We start from the raw sequence: 15,399 nt of genomic DNA, 5'->3' as shown, positions 1-15,399 counted from the left end.
GGCTATTGTAAATGGTATTGCTTTCCTAATGTCCTTTTCAACGCTGTCATTTTTGGTATAGAGGAATCCAACTGATTTTTGTATTTTGATATTATACCCTGCTACTGAATTTTACTTCCTCTTTGCCAATTTGGATGCCTTTAATTTCCCTGTCTTGCCATATAGATCTTGCTAAGACTTCTAGCACAATATTGAAGAGGAGTGGTGACAAACGGCATCCTTGTCTGGTTCCTGTTCACAGAGGGAAGGCTTTCAGTTTCTCTCCATTGAGAGTAATGTAAGCTGTTGGTTTTGTGTATATGCTCTGAATTATGTTGAGGAATTTCCTTTAATTCCTATTTTGTTGAGTGTTTTTATCAGAAATGGATGTCGGGTTGTGTCAAATGCCTTTTCTGCATCAATCAATATGATCATGTGGTTCTTTTCTTTTTTCATATTTATATGGTGAATAACGTTGATCATTTTTCTAATGTTGAACCATCCTTGCATCCCTGGTATGAATCCCACTTGATCAAGATGTATTATGTTTTTGATGTGTTGCTGAATTCTGTTGGCTAGGATTTTGTTGAGAATTTTTGCATCTACTTTCATGAGGGATATTGGTCTATAATTTTCTTTCTTAGTTATGTCCTTCCCTGGTTTTGGTATGAGGGTTATGCTTGCTTCATAAAATGCATTAGAAAGATTTCCATCCTCCTCTATCTTCTGAAATACTTTGAGGAGAATTGGTGACAACTCTTCCCTGAATGTTTGGTAGAATTCACCAGTGAAGCTGTCTGGGCCTGGACTTTTTTTGGTTGGGAGTCTTTTGATGACCTGATTAATTTCTTCTTTTGTTATAGGTCTGTTCACCACCTCACTTTCTTGAAAGATTTCAATTTGTATTCCATCAGTTCCTGGTGCCTTGTTCTTTGCCAATTCCTTTGATGCACCTTGGACTTCCTCCTTTAGTATCATTGTCTCTTGAAATGGTTGAACATGAACCATTTCTTTTTGGTACAGTGACTCTGTGTATTCCTTCCATCTTCTCTTTATGCTTTCTGCATCATTCAATAATTTTCCCAGAGAATCTTACAAGGTTGAGTCTTGAATTTTTTCTTCAGTTCCTCCAGCTTGAGAAATGCTGAGCGTGTTCTTCCTTTTTGGTTTTCTGATTCCAGATCTTTGCCCATTTTGTTGTAATATTTGCCTTTATCTTCTCGAGCTGATTATTGAAATTTTGTGTGTTCAGTTCTTGGACCTCCTCAGTTCTTCCATTTGCTTTAGAATCTCTATGCTGGAAAGCAAGTTTCAGTGTCTTTTCTGACATCCATTTTGACCTTTTCCCTCTTTTTTATCTTCTCAATGCTTTTTTGCTTTCTTCATGTATGATGTTCCTAATGTCATCCCATACATAACTCTTCTGGTCTTCGGTCTTTAGTGTTTAATGTATCAAATCTCTTCTTCAGATGATCTCTGAATGCAGGTAGAATATATTCAAGATCATCTTTTGTCTCTCGTGGACTTGTTTTCATTTTCTTTAGCTTCAGTTTGAATTTGCATATGAGTAATTGATGCTCTGTTCTACTGTCTGCCCCGGCCTTGTTTTCATTGATGATACGGAGCTTTTCCATCATCTCTTTCTGCAGATGTAGTCAATTTGATTTCTGTGTATTCCATCTGGTGAGGCCCTTGTATATAGTCGTCTCTTATACTGTCTGAAGAAGGTATTTGAAAAGAACAAATCATTGGTTTTGTAGAATTCTATCATGCGTTCTTCAGCATCATTTCTATCACCAAGACCATATTTTCCAACCACTGATCCTTCCTCTTTGCTTCCAACCTTTGCATTCTAATCACCAGTAATGATCAATACATCTTGATTGCATGTTTGTTCAATTTCAGATTGAAGAAGTTGGTAGAATTCTTTTATTTCATCATCACTGGCTTTAGTGGTTGTTGCACAAATCTGTCCTGTAGGTGCTAGGATATTATCTTATCACAAACAGCTCTTTTTTGCAGTAAATGCAACACCATTCCTCTCCAATTAGTCATTCCAGGCATAGTAAGCCATGTGGTTTTCAGATTCAAAATGGCTAATACCAGTACATTTCAGCTCACAATGCCTAAGATATCGATGCTTATGCATTTCATTTAATTTTTCACAACTTCCAATTTTCCCAGATTCATACTTCGTACATTTCATGTTCTGATTTTCAATGGCTGTTTACAGCTGTTTCTCTTCATTTTGAGTTGTGCCCCATGAGCAAATGAAAATCCCATGGGCTTTTCTCCCACAAGCTTTACTCCATTTGCGTTATCATGGTCAACTTTACTTTGAGGAGGCAGCTCTTCCTCAGTCCATTTTGAGTCCCTTCCAATCTGGGGGGCTCATTTTCTGGCACTATATCTGACAGTGTTTCACTGCTACTCATAAGTTTTCAGTGATTAAATATTTGGAAGTAGTTTGCCATTCTTTCTTCCTAGTCTCTTTGTCTGCAAGCTCATCTGAAACCTGTCCACCATGTGTGACCCAGTTGGTATTTAAATACCGGTGACATAGCTTTCAGAATCACAGCAACTCACAAGCCACCAGAATATGACAAACTGACAGATGAGTGGTGGCTATTTGGTTTTAAGTGCAAACTGTCACTTTAAATTTGGAGGAGATCTGTGCTCATGTGTAGCAGAACCCTGCAGGGGTGGGGGTGGGTGTCCATTGGCTCAGGCATTGCTTCCAGTCACCAGAATGGAGGTGCGCAGATAGCATTATTTTATTTATATGACATAGATAAGTTTTAAAATAAGGAAGAAATTAATTAAAAATCAATCTTCTGTATGTCAGACACTATACTAAACACTTGACACTTTCAGAAATCAAATGTCAGGAAGATTAAGCCATTTGCCAAAGGTCATAAAGGTAGTGAGTAGCATTGTCATACTTTGATCCCCTTTCTTACTCACTACAAAGTCACATTAGAAGCAATTAATTACAGAATCCAGCCCTTTTGAAAAGTAAATTGTATATTTATTAAATGTTTTTCTTATTAGGTTTAAAAAAATATATGTGTGTGCTGTTTAAATTCAATGTAACCAGTATTGTAAGGTCTAGAAAAAAATAATAAAATATTTTATGAGACAGTTTAGATTATTGTAATGCAGCTGAAATTCCATTTCTATCTAAAATTATTTGTGGGTTTTAATAATGTAGCAATATGTTCTCTCTGACCTTATTACAAGTTTGACTTTCAATATGTTTCACTTTGCATTCAGGAAACAAAAATAATGATACCTGGACATGGGAAATAACATTTCTTAACCCGCATTTCCTTGGCATCAATATTAATACTTTTTCTTCCTTTTAATACAGTGCATTCCAAAGATATCTATTCATTCTTACAGTTACATTTAACAATGCTTGTTGCATCAGTTATCTCTAGTTGTATAACACAGCACAACAAACCAACAATTTCTTATTTCTGCTGATTGACCTGACATTTCCTTAACTGACCTTGTCTGGGATCGCTCCTATAAACTGCAGTCAGCTGGCAGCAGAACTGAAGTTGAAGTTGACTATCTACTCATACTTTTCTGAGCCTCAATTGGAAAGTTGGGAGAGCAGGGGCAGCTTGGGCTCTCGCTCCAGGGATCTTTCCTCCTAAGAGTCTTCACAAATATCTGAAGCACTCCAGAAAAATGAGACACAAAGCTATAAGGCATGAGGCTGAGGCTTGGAAAGTATGCTAGGCTGAAGATCAAAGTAAATTATAAGATTAGTCCAAATTGAAAAATGGGGTGGTATTTTTGAGCTCTTGATAGTAGAATTTGAAAAGCAGTTGTAGTCAATTTTAATGACTCACACTTGAAATAATCAGATAACCCCTCACCCCCACCCTCCCTACCCCCCACACTTAACAACAACAACCAAGAACTTGTGGCTTGGTCTCCATGATAATGGAAGAGGCAGTTTGGTATAGAAGCACTGAATTTGAAAGACAAACACATGGATGACAGCATTAACTTCATTGTCCCACGTTTTTGTGAAAGTGGTAATCTTATCTCATAAAGAGTTTGATGACTAAATATTATTATGTCCACAAAATAATTTTGTAGAGTGGTAAGTACTAAATTAATATGAATCACTAGTATAAGCAACACGGTATGAAAATTTTATTTCCCTTGATGCACTTGTCTGTCTGAAGTATTCCTATGATCCATAGGGGTGAAGAGTGAGGTTTTAAGTGTATGCTCATATTAAGGGAATTAATTTCTATATTACATGTATCATTATTAAGGAAATAATTAATTTTACTCTTTACAGAAAAAAAGAGGAAATGTGTGTGGGAGAAGATAAAAGAGTGATAGAAAGGAGGAAGTCTGAAGTTGGACAAATAAATCATGCGATCACCAAATAATACTTTTAGTAAAATACATTCATTTTACTGAATGATTGTTAAAAGTGATTTTTTTTCTTTTTAATCAGTAAAGCACCTGATTTCCTCAGTAGATTTGAATAAGCTATAATAAAAGTAGCACCTGTAGTCATGGGGGTTAGAAACAAAACTGACTATAAGAACATAAAATGCACAATAATTCATACAACTCGTGTTGAGGGTTTAGATTTGCAAAGACTGTGGAATTAGATGTTTCAAGCTAAATTTACCTTTTCTTCAATGGGCAGTGATTTAACAGCTGATGGCTGGATTACACCTATACTAAACTGAAAAAGATTAGCTTGATTGCTTTGTGATCAAATTTCAAACAATTGATTCAGTTAAACAAGAGCCAACAATTTCAATTTAATTTTTAAGTTAAATTTATGATTACTCTTTATTAGAAAACAAATGGCATAAGCTTTCTGGAGCATAGAACATCATCAACATTTTGCCCTTCTCAGTGATCCAGACTGAGAATAAAGGCTCAGCTTGGAAAATAGCCAACATAATTAACCTTCAGAAGGCTAGATACATACGTATAACATTTATGCTGCTGGAATTTGTGGTTGTCACTGTTAGTGAGACAGGTCTCACTCACCATCTGACATTGAGTTGTAGAGTAATGAGGTTTGCAAAGAAAGGCAAATACAAGTTTTATTGGTACAAAGAGAGTATCATTGCAACTAATGACTTCTGTCCTTTTAAATTATGGTTGGCAGGAGTTTGATACAGCGGGGCAATCACTTTCTTATAGCCCATCAACATCACCTCAACTGCCATAAACATCAGCATCAGTTTTTACCCTGCCCTTCCTTAACTGACACATCATTCTGGAGGTCTGCCCAAGTTTCTAGCTTCTGAATGAGTTTTAATATTGAAATATTACAGGGTTTGCAATGGGTCCAAGATATCTTTTTATTGTATTTGTTTTAGACAAAATGTATGGATTTTTCTCAAATGTTAAAGATGGATGTAAATCCTAGACTTGCTTAAAATAAATATTATAAATGAAATTTCTACTTCCTTGATATGGTTCCTGTCCTCATTCTCTGCTCTCCCATTCAAGGCATTCATATCTCATTCTGAACCTCAACTGTGACACTGAAATGTCACTTGACTTCCTTGATTCCCATTCTGTTACATCTTCCCTTTCTCCTATCCTTCGATTACTTAATGTCCCACAGTGATTAGTTGTTGTTTGTTTTTGCTGTTTATATTCTTCAGCGGGATTTTTCTTAGGTTAAACTCTTAAAATAATGTGTGCATAGCTAATGTTAACCTGATGTCAATTTTCAAAATAAACTGTCAACTTTTCTGTGGGCCTAACTGATATAGCATCCATCTTTAAGAGAAGCCTTTTGAGCATTTATTCAAAAGAACAAGAAAGTGGGGACTCTTCCTTTATCAGTGTAGAAAAAAAAAATGAAATCATTTTCACATTATTACTTCTATTATTAGAACTTCTCACCACCATCTGTCTGTCAGTCTATTTTAAACTGTGGTGAACTTCTGTGTTACTATAGCTTTAAGCTATTTCAAATATTGCTGCAATGCCACCAATATTTTAAATATCAGTAGGGTACTTCTGGTAGACTGGTTTCAGCAGATCTTCCAGATTAAGACAGTGTAGGAATAAAGGCCTGGTCATCTACTTTTGAAAATTAGACAATGAAAGCCTTTGGGTCACAATAGAATATTGTTCAAATATACATGTCATTAGGATTGACCAGTCACTAGAAAAGGAAATTATGTTTGGTTAAGTAGAGAACTAACAAAAATGAGGAAAACACTCGATGAGATGGATTGGCACATGGCTACAACAACAGAGACAAACATTCCAAGAAAAGATGAACCATTACAATGCTTCATCTGTTATATCTAAGTTTTCCATGTGTCAGAGCCAATTTAAGAGAACCAACAATAATAACAAGAGAAGATCGTTTAGTCTCCAACTATCCTCACTAGATTTTTGAAGAATCCCCAGTAATGTTTCACATATTTTGGGCAGAAACCCCCTTATGACTCTCACATGATCTGATTTCCCCTGGTTATGTTCATGCTTGTGACAATATTAAATGCCTGTTTCTGTAGGCTGTTGTTCTATTGAGAATACCACTGTTTATGAAAAAGGTTCTAGCTCATATCCTTGGGATATACCCCTTCCTAGATCTGCATCTTACTTCATCTTCATCATCTGTTCTGGTCCAGCTTCCTGAAAAGAGTCTCCATCTTTAAGCCTTTGGCTACCAATCTCTCATAAACAACTGGGCAAAAAGTATTAGCAACAGCAAAAATACACAAGAATTTGCATTTTTCTTTGACTGGCATTTTTTCTCTCTCTTCTTTCTTATTATATTTCAAAGGTCTTAAGCCAAAGTTTCATTCAGAAATCAAGCTTACAATACTTGAGTAAGTTTCCTTTGCACTAACAAACTCTGCTTGTTACTGGTAAGTGTTGTTGTTGTTAAGTGCCATTGAGTCAGTTCTGACTCATAACGAATATGTATAGGGTTTCTAAAGAGTGGCTGGTGAGTTTCAACTGTCAACCTTAAAGTTCAAACTTACCTTCAGGTTCATTGCTTATCCTAGAGCGTCTCACCAGAAGGAAGCAAGTTACTTAGAAATGTATACTGAGTTATGAGACAATGGTCAAATGCATTCCTTAAGCACAGGTCGCTTCATGCTTTTGAGTTTTCCACATAATTTTAAAAGGCAAACTCTAGGCTACAGTTTATTGGTGAGTTCTGGGAATTTTACCATTGTGAAAATGGAAATTGCATATAAAATATGGAATCATTTTTTCTCTTCAGACCCAAGAACATACTGAGCAACCCTAACGTATTCCACCAGTTCCTTGAAGATCACTATATTTTAACTATAGAGTTAAAATAACTAACATCCCCATCCCTCAATTGCTTTCCTGAAAACGTGATGGAACATGAATGCAGTTATTTGTTTGTGGGAGCTGGCACTACTAACGGATCTCTTTTCCAAAGATCTACAATTCCCACAGTGTTGGTTCTTATAAAGAATTCAATTCCCTGTGTTCCTGCTTTAAGAAAAATTTATTATTCTCTTTCACTAAAATACAGTCATCTGTAGAGTTTGAGCTTTTGTGCATTTTACAGAAAGGTATTTAATTGCATATTAACAATGAAAGCATTACCAAAGAAGTACTTTTTTTTTCCATATTCTTTCTCTTTGGCCTTCATATAATGATATCAAGAATTTACAAATTATTATTGTTTTTGTTAATGCAGTAGGCCCTGATTCATAAAAATCCTGTATAGAGTTTCGAAGGAGTGGCTGGTGGGCATGAACCATTGATATTAGGTTATCCTACAGTGCCACACCAGGATATATGAATACATAAACTAATATGTTCAACTAAAAGGCTCTAATTTTCTTAAACTTCTTGTTAATCCTTTTTTTAATGCTGTCTATATGCATTGTTGTTGTTAAGTTCCATCGAGTCGGTTCCTACTCATATTGACCCTGCAGAGGGTTTCTGAGGAGCAACTGGTATGCTTGAACCACAGATCATGTGGTTCAAACCAACTTTGCAGTTCAGCACATTAACCCATAGCACCACATCAGGACTCCGACAGCATGAAATTGTATAGAATGTTTCAGTTAGCAGATGAAGAGTTAAGAATCTAATAGTCTGTGAGACATTTAACTATCAGATACTATAACATTCAACAGAATTAAATAGAACTAAGTGCTTTCTTTAAATTAAAAAAAAAAGCACAAAGAAGGACAAGATAAAAGACAGAAGGTAAAGTCTATGTCTCATCAACAAAAAGTAGAGCAGTTAATACATTTCTAACACTTAACATGTTTCTTTTTACTTTGCAGTATGTCTTTTTCTTCTCTTGGCCCACATTTAATGATAAAATCAATCTTTAAAAAAGTTTATGTATACCCAATGGGAATTGTGTAATAATTGATGAAAAAAGTTAATTTTAGTTTTTACAAATCGAATAGCAGCATTTTTATGTAAATGACCCCAAGTATTAGTCATGTTTATTTCTTCGATGAATATAGGGATAAAATCATTTTGTCATTTTTTTCTTTAGTTCTCTTGACAAGTGAGCTTCAGTTGTGATTTTCTCTACTAACAAATCACGTTATTGTTGTTCTAAGTACTGTGGAGTTGGTTCTGACTCATAGCCACAACTAAATGCTTTCAAATACATTTTGTCTGTTGAATTGTATTTTAAGAATATGGAATTCACCAGAGCATCAAATATTATCTCTTAGCTGAGACAAGGGTCAAACTGCTGTAATAACTTTCTGGTATTTTTAAACCAACAATTTGAAAACACATAACAAATAATATGAAGAGGAAAGGTCTTGCCATCTAATAACTACACACACACATACAAATACTTGTGTACACAGCCACTCACATTCAGACCCAACAATACAAACTGACTAAACGTCAAGTATTTATCTTGAGCCCTGGTGGAATCTTGTGTTACATATAGTGCTGCTACCTGCAATGTCAGCATTTCAAATTCACCAGCTAATCAACAAGAAAAAGATGACACTTTCTTCTCTCATAAAGGTTTGCAGTCTCGGAAACCTTATGTAGGGTCATTATGAGTAGGATGTCAGTAGGAACCTACTCAACAGCACATTATGTCAGTAGGAACCTACTCAACAGCACATATCAACAACACAGTAGTATTTTAAATGCTGAAATTGGAAACACATTACTTACAACCATTATATGAATGCTAAATAAAGTGCTACAATTTGATGAGAAGTAGGATATTTGTATGATCTTAAAGTATCATTTATTAGTTTTCAAGGAAAATTTAGTAATTATAAAGAGTAGAAAATGAACAACATCTTGACAGAATGATCAAAATTGTTATCACCATTATGGGCAGGTGGGTATCATGTGCCTTCAGATGTGTTGTGGTCATGAGGAATTCATAATCTAAATCCCATTATAAGAAAAAGCAAAAACAGGCAATCCAAAAGGAATATTACATTTTAAAAATCAATTTCATGAACTACAAAGAATTCTGTGGAAATGTTCTATATTAAAGAGATGAAAATTCAATGTAGCACCTGATTTTAGTCTATATTCTGTGTGCAAGGGGAAAATGCTCTAAAGAACTTTCATGTCAAGTGACAACATTGGAATGGAATATAGGTAATTGATTAAATAAAATATTCCATCGATTCTAAATTCCCTGAAGGAGATAATTGTAGTGTGGTTCTGTAACAAACATGCTAATATATATGTGTGCGTGTATGTATATACAAATTTTTATTTTTTTAAAAGGAGTGAAAATGTTAAAATAGATTAATGTGGGCAACAGATATACATGTTCCCTTATATTCATAACTTTTTTACAAGTTTGAAATCATTTTTAAATCAAAATAAGCATAAAACCCCAGCATTTAACATTTTTTACAAAATACCATATTTTGGGAAATATGTATGAAAATCTGAGGCTTGGTGTGGCACTGTGTGTTAATGCACTATATTGCAAAGTCAGTATAAACAGCAAGGTTGCCAGTTCAAGCTTACCAGTCTCTCCTCAGAAACCCTATAAGGATCACTACGGGCCGGGACCAATTGGATGGCACTTAACAACAATAACATATATATATATAGTATATATATAACTACGTGTGTGTGCCTACTCCTGAAAATACTCTGTAATGCTAATTGTTTACGCATCTGTGATAGGATCATTCTAACAGTGGTGTCACTTAAATCCATTGTTGTCTAATGCATTGCACCTCCTAGAGACATTTATAGGACAGGGTAGAACTGTCTCATAGTCTTTCCACAGCTGTGAATTTACAGAAATATGGCCACATCTTTTTCTTTCAAAGTAGGTGGTTGGTTTGAACCACCAACTTTCAGTTAGCAACCAAGTACATTAGTACACTGGCCCACCCTTCTCAAACACCAGGACAAGTTGAAGATTTAATAGCTTGAGCTAAAGCTAAATTAGGCAACATTAATAACCAGTACCCAATGGAAGGATGTAGTGGATAAGAAAAAGTAATCCTGGATGCCATGTGATAACTGACAAGAGAGCTGACCAGCGTTGCTTATGAGTACATGTGAAACACCCACTCAAGACTCCCAAAAATATGATCAAAGGAGGTTGTCGTGAAAACAACTCCTTGAATACCCAAAAGGCTGATGACCTCTTCAGAAACATAACACACAAAGCTGTATTTGAAATCAATATTCACATTTTTTTAATGAAAATATGTAAGTTGTCACCACAAGTATAAATTGTCACCCTAACCAAACATATCTATTTAAGATGAATACACACTTTAAAATATTTACTTTTATAAATACAAAGACTTCAAGTGAAACAAAAGAATCATTGTACCATATAACAGAGAATGTCAGACTCCTGCTTTGAGTAATCACATATTCTGTTGAGATCATACTGTTTTAGGGAACATATAAAAATATTCATCTATCATTCATATTCCTCTCCTCTCATTTCATGACATCTACTTTGAACTGTTTTGTCTGAAAGTGATCACACCCAATACTCATGAGAAGAATAAAGAAAATTTGTTAGATTTTTATCACCAACCTGTGACAGAACTTTTAGAATATGTTTCCTTAGACAAACACTGCTTGGAGAAGGGTGAAAGAAGGAAGACTTGACAAAGAAATGGTACCAGAGTTTTGTTGTTGTTAGGTGACATCAAGTATGTTCTGAGTCATAGTGACCCTCTGTACAGCAGAATGAAACATTGCCTGGTCTTGTGCCATCCTCACAGTTATTATTACATTGTAGCCCAAGGTCTCCACAGTCAAAAGCTTTTGCATAGTCAATAAAGCACAAGTAAACATCTTTCTGATCCTCTCTACTTTCAGCTAAGACCCATCTGGAATCAGCAATGATATCCCTAGTTCCACATCCTGTTATGAATAGGCTTGAATTTTTGGCTATTCTCTGTTAATGTATTGTTGCAACAATTTTTAAATTACCTCCAGATAAATTTTACAGGGTTGGTAGATTTAAATTTTCTTAGAGAAGAAGACATTATCAGAGATGAATAAAGAACTTAGAAGAAAACACGAAGGAGAGAACAGATCATAGGGAAAATAACTTATCATGACCTTGTTTTCCTTGTATTTCAATTCATAAGCTATCTAGAGTGTCTATAATTTTATTTTAATTTTTGGCATTAAAATGCTTCTCAGTAAGATAGAATGTAATATTTAATATCTTGTTAAGTAATGAATTATTGAGGCAAAAACTTGGCTACCTTCTACTCTCTATACTCTGTAATAGAGTCAGTGGATTCATAAAAGAGCAAAGGGTTTTTAATCTACTTTTCTACAGGGATGAAATAAGCATATGCATATGATTTTGAAATGAAACATCTATGTTTTGTGAATGAAAGTTATAAAAGTAATTACTCAAAACACATTTACTCATTTATGATGTTTCTTCTTTGAAATTAAGGGTTAAAGGTATTTACCATGAAAAGCAAAAAAACTTTGGAAATTATTTTATATGACACTAATCTGGTAGTAAACTAGTTTACCATGAAGGTAGTCTTATAAAATAGTATTTTTTTTATTAGATAGAAAATTTTAACAAAACAGTGAATTTAAAATGTCCTTAAGTGTTGTTCAAACAAGGAAGATAGAGTCACCTAATAGTTATCTAAAATGTTCCCCTAGCAATCATTTGCTACATTTAAGCCAAAGTAAGATATTGAGTATAGTCCACCTAAATTTAAAGACTATCACAAGAATAGATGTGATTCAGTGAACACTAATTAAGGAAGACCAGACAGGTTGTGGAATGGCATCAAGCATATCATAAATGAAGAAAGCAAAAAGTCATTAAAAACACAGGGAAGAAAGAAAAGACCCAAGAGAGTGTCATAAGAGACAATGAAACTTGCTCAACAACAGAATACTTACGTGAAAGGAGGAATTGATGAAGTACAAAAGATGAACAGAAAATTTCAAAAGGCAGATAGAAAGATAAACCTAAGTATTACAATGAAATGTGTGAAAACAGGGTTAGAAAGCCAAAAATAATTAACACATTAGGCAGTTTTCATGCTGAAAGAACTGAAGAAAAAATTCAAGCATCCAGTTGGAATATTGAAGAGTTCTTATTGTAGGATAAGCACTGAACTTCTAACCACAAAGTTGGCTATTTAAACCCACCAGCTGCTTCTCTGAAAACCCTCTACAGGGTCGCTATAATTCAGAACTGATAGCATTTCACAACAACAGCTACAATGCCTAGGATTTCATGTTTGACAACTTCCACATTTCCTGGATACATTCTTTGTAAATTCCATGTTCTGATTATTCATTTATAGTTAAAAATGTTTCTCTTAATTTTTGTTGTACCCTATGAGCAAAATGAAGATCAAACATTTTGTTCCAGTCACATCATTACGATCAATTATACTTTGAGGAATCTGCACATCCCCAGCCCTTTGTTTAGTGTTTTCAAATCTGGGGTGCCATTCTTCTGGCACTATATCTTACAATATTCCATTGCTACTAAAATATTTTCATCTTTCCCTCTACTATTCCATATTCTGTTGGAAGTCTCAGGCAGAGCTATAAACAAAAAAGAGAATTTAAAGGAATCCAAATGGACAAAGAAGAAGCAAAACTCTATTTGCAGAGGATATGATCTTATATATAGAAAATCTCAGAGACTGAGCAGAAAAATTTTGGGACTCACTGGAAGATTTAAGGAGCTCTGGTAGCGTAGAGGTTACGAATCGGGCTGTGAACGGCAAGATCAGCAGTTCGAAACTACCAGCTGTTCCGCGGGAGAAAGATGAGGCTTTCTGCTCCCTAAAGATTTACAGCCTCGGAAACCCTGTACAGGGTTGCTATGAGTCGGAACCGACTCCACAGCACATAACAACAACAACATTGGAAGATTTAGCCAAGTAGCAGGGAACAAGATCAACATACAAATATCAGTTGGATTCCGCTATACCAATAAAGATAGCTCTGAAAAGGAAATTATACCATTTATAATAGCCACCCATAAGATGAAATATTTAGAACCAAATATAACCAGAGAAACAAAAGACCTTTACAAAGAAAACTACAAAACACTACTACTAAAAACAAAAAGAAATTTGCAAAAATGGAAGACTATATTATGCTCATGGATAGGAAGACTTAACATTGTGGAAAATGTCATTACTAACCAAAGCAATATACAGATATAATGCAATCTCAATCCAGATTCCAGCAACATTCTTTAAAGAGAAGGGGAAAAAAAATGATCATGAACTTTATATGGAAGGAAAAGAGGCCTCAGACAAGAATAGCACTGCTTAAAAAGAAAAATGAAATTGGGTGCTTTTCACTGCTAGATTTCAAAATTTACTACATAGCAACAGAGGTCAAAACATGTTGGTATTTGCACAATGAAAGATACATTCATCAATGGAACACAACTGAGAACCCAGAAGTAAATCTATCCACATACAGTCAATTTATCTTTGACAAAGAGCCAAAACATATTTAATGGGGAAGAGATAGTCTCTTTAACAAATTATACTGGCAAAATTGGAAATTGATTTTCAAAAGAATGAAACAAGACTCATAACTCTCACCATATACAAAAACTAACTCAATGTGAATTAAAGAACTGAATGTAAATCCCAGAACTCTAAAGATCACCAATGAAAAAATAGAGACAAACATTTTTAATAAGCATTCTAATACCAGCATACATAGACTATCAAACATTGAAAAATAAATACAAAAACAATAGAAGACAAAATATATGACTGGGACATACTAAAAATAGAAACTTATGTGCTTCAAAAGATTTCACCTCAAGTAACGGGAAAGGAAAACCACAGATTGGGAAAAAAAATCTGCAATGACGTATCAGGCAAGGGAATAATCTCTAAAATGTATAGGAAACTACAACACCTCTACAAGAAAAAGATAAATAACTCAAATAAAAACTGGGCACAAGACATGAACAGACACTTCACCAAGAAGGACATTCAGGCAACCAACAGACATATAAATAATTGTTCACTATCATTAGTCATTAAAGAGAGAAAAATCAAAACAGCAATGAGACAACATCTCTCACCTGCATTAACAATAAAGTTAAAAAAAAACAGAGGACAGAAAATGTTGGTGAAGGTGTGGAGAGACTGGGACCCTCCTACATTGCTGGTGAGACTGTAAAATGGTTCAACCACTCTGAAGAGTGGTGTGGTACTTCCTCAGAAAGTTTGAAATAGAAATACCTTATGATCCAGCAGTTCTTCTATTTGATATATATCCACAAGAAATATGGGCGAGAACGCAAGTAGATATATGCACACCAATGTTCATTGAAGCACTATTCACAATAGCAAAAAAGATGGAGACAAGGTAAGTGCCCATCAGTGAAAGCATGAGTAAACAAACTTTGGTGCATATGTACCTTTGAATACTATGCTACCCTGAAAAATAACGATGAAGCTGCAAAACACCTCATAACATGGATGAACCTTGAAGACATTATGCTGAGTGAATACTAAAGGACAAATATTGACTAAGACTATTATTTTAAAAGCATAAGAAAATATTTCTGATCTAAAAGAAAATTATTTGATGGCTCCCAGGGGTGGAAGGGAAAGGTCAGTGATTCACTAGTTAGGGGGTAGACACATGAATGCTCAAGTAACGGGGATAGCAATACACAAGAAGAGGGAAAGTGCAGATGAATAAGGAAGATAGGGGTAGACTTAGGGAGATATGCATGGGCTAAATGGGATCGTGGCAGTGATGTATACACAGCCTTTGAACAACAGGGCTCTGTGATACAGGGAACCAGATTTAGTCGGAATAGGTAAAGGTGGGAAATTAATGCTAAAGTGCTTGACTTCCCTGTGGATATTGGTTTTCCCTGCCTTCTATTGTAAAATAGACATTGAAAGTGTGATAGAAAGGAATATTCAGGATTATGATTACAGAAACTTT

The sequence above is a fragment of the Chrysochloris asiatica genome, unplaced genomic scaffold (genome assembly GCF_000296735.1).
Source record: "Chrysochloris asiatica unplaced genomic scaffold, ChrAsi1.0 scaffold00011, whole genome shotgun sequence".
In the NCBI taxonomy this organism is placed as follows: Eukaryota; Metazoa; Chordata; class Mammalia; order Afrosoricida; family Chrysochloridae; genus Chrysochloris; species Chrysochloris asiatica.
Note: the sequence above shows the minus strand (reverse complement) of the source record.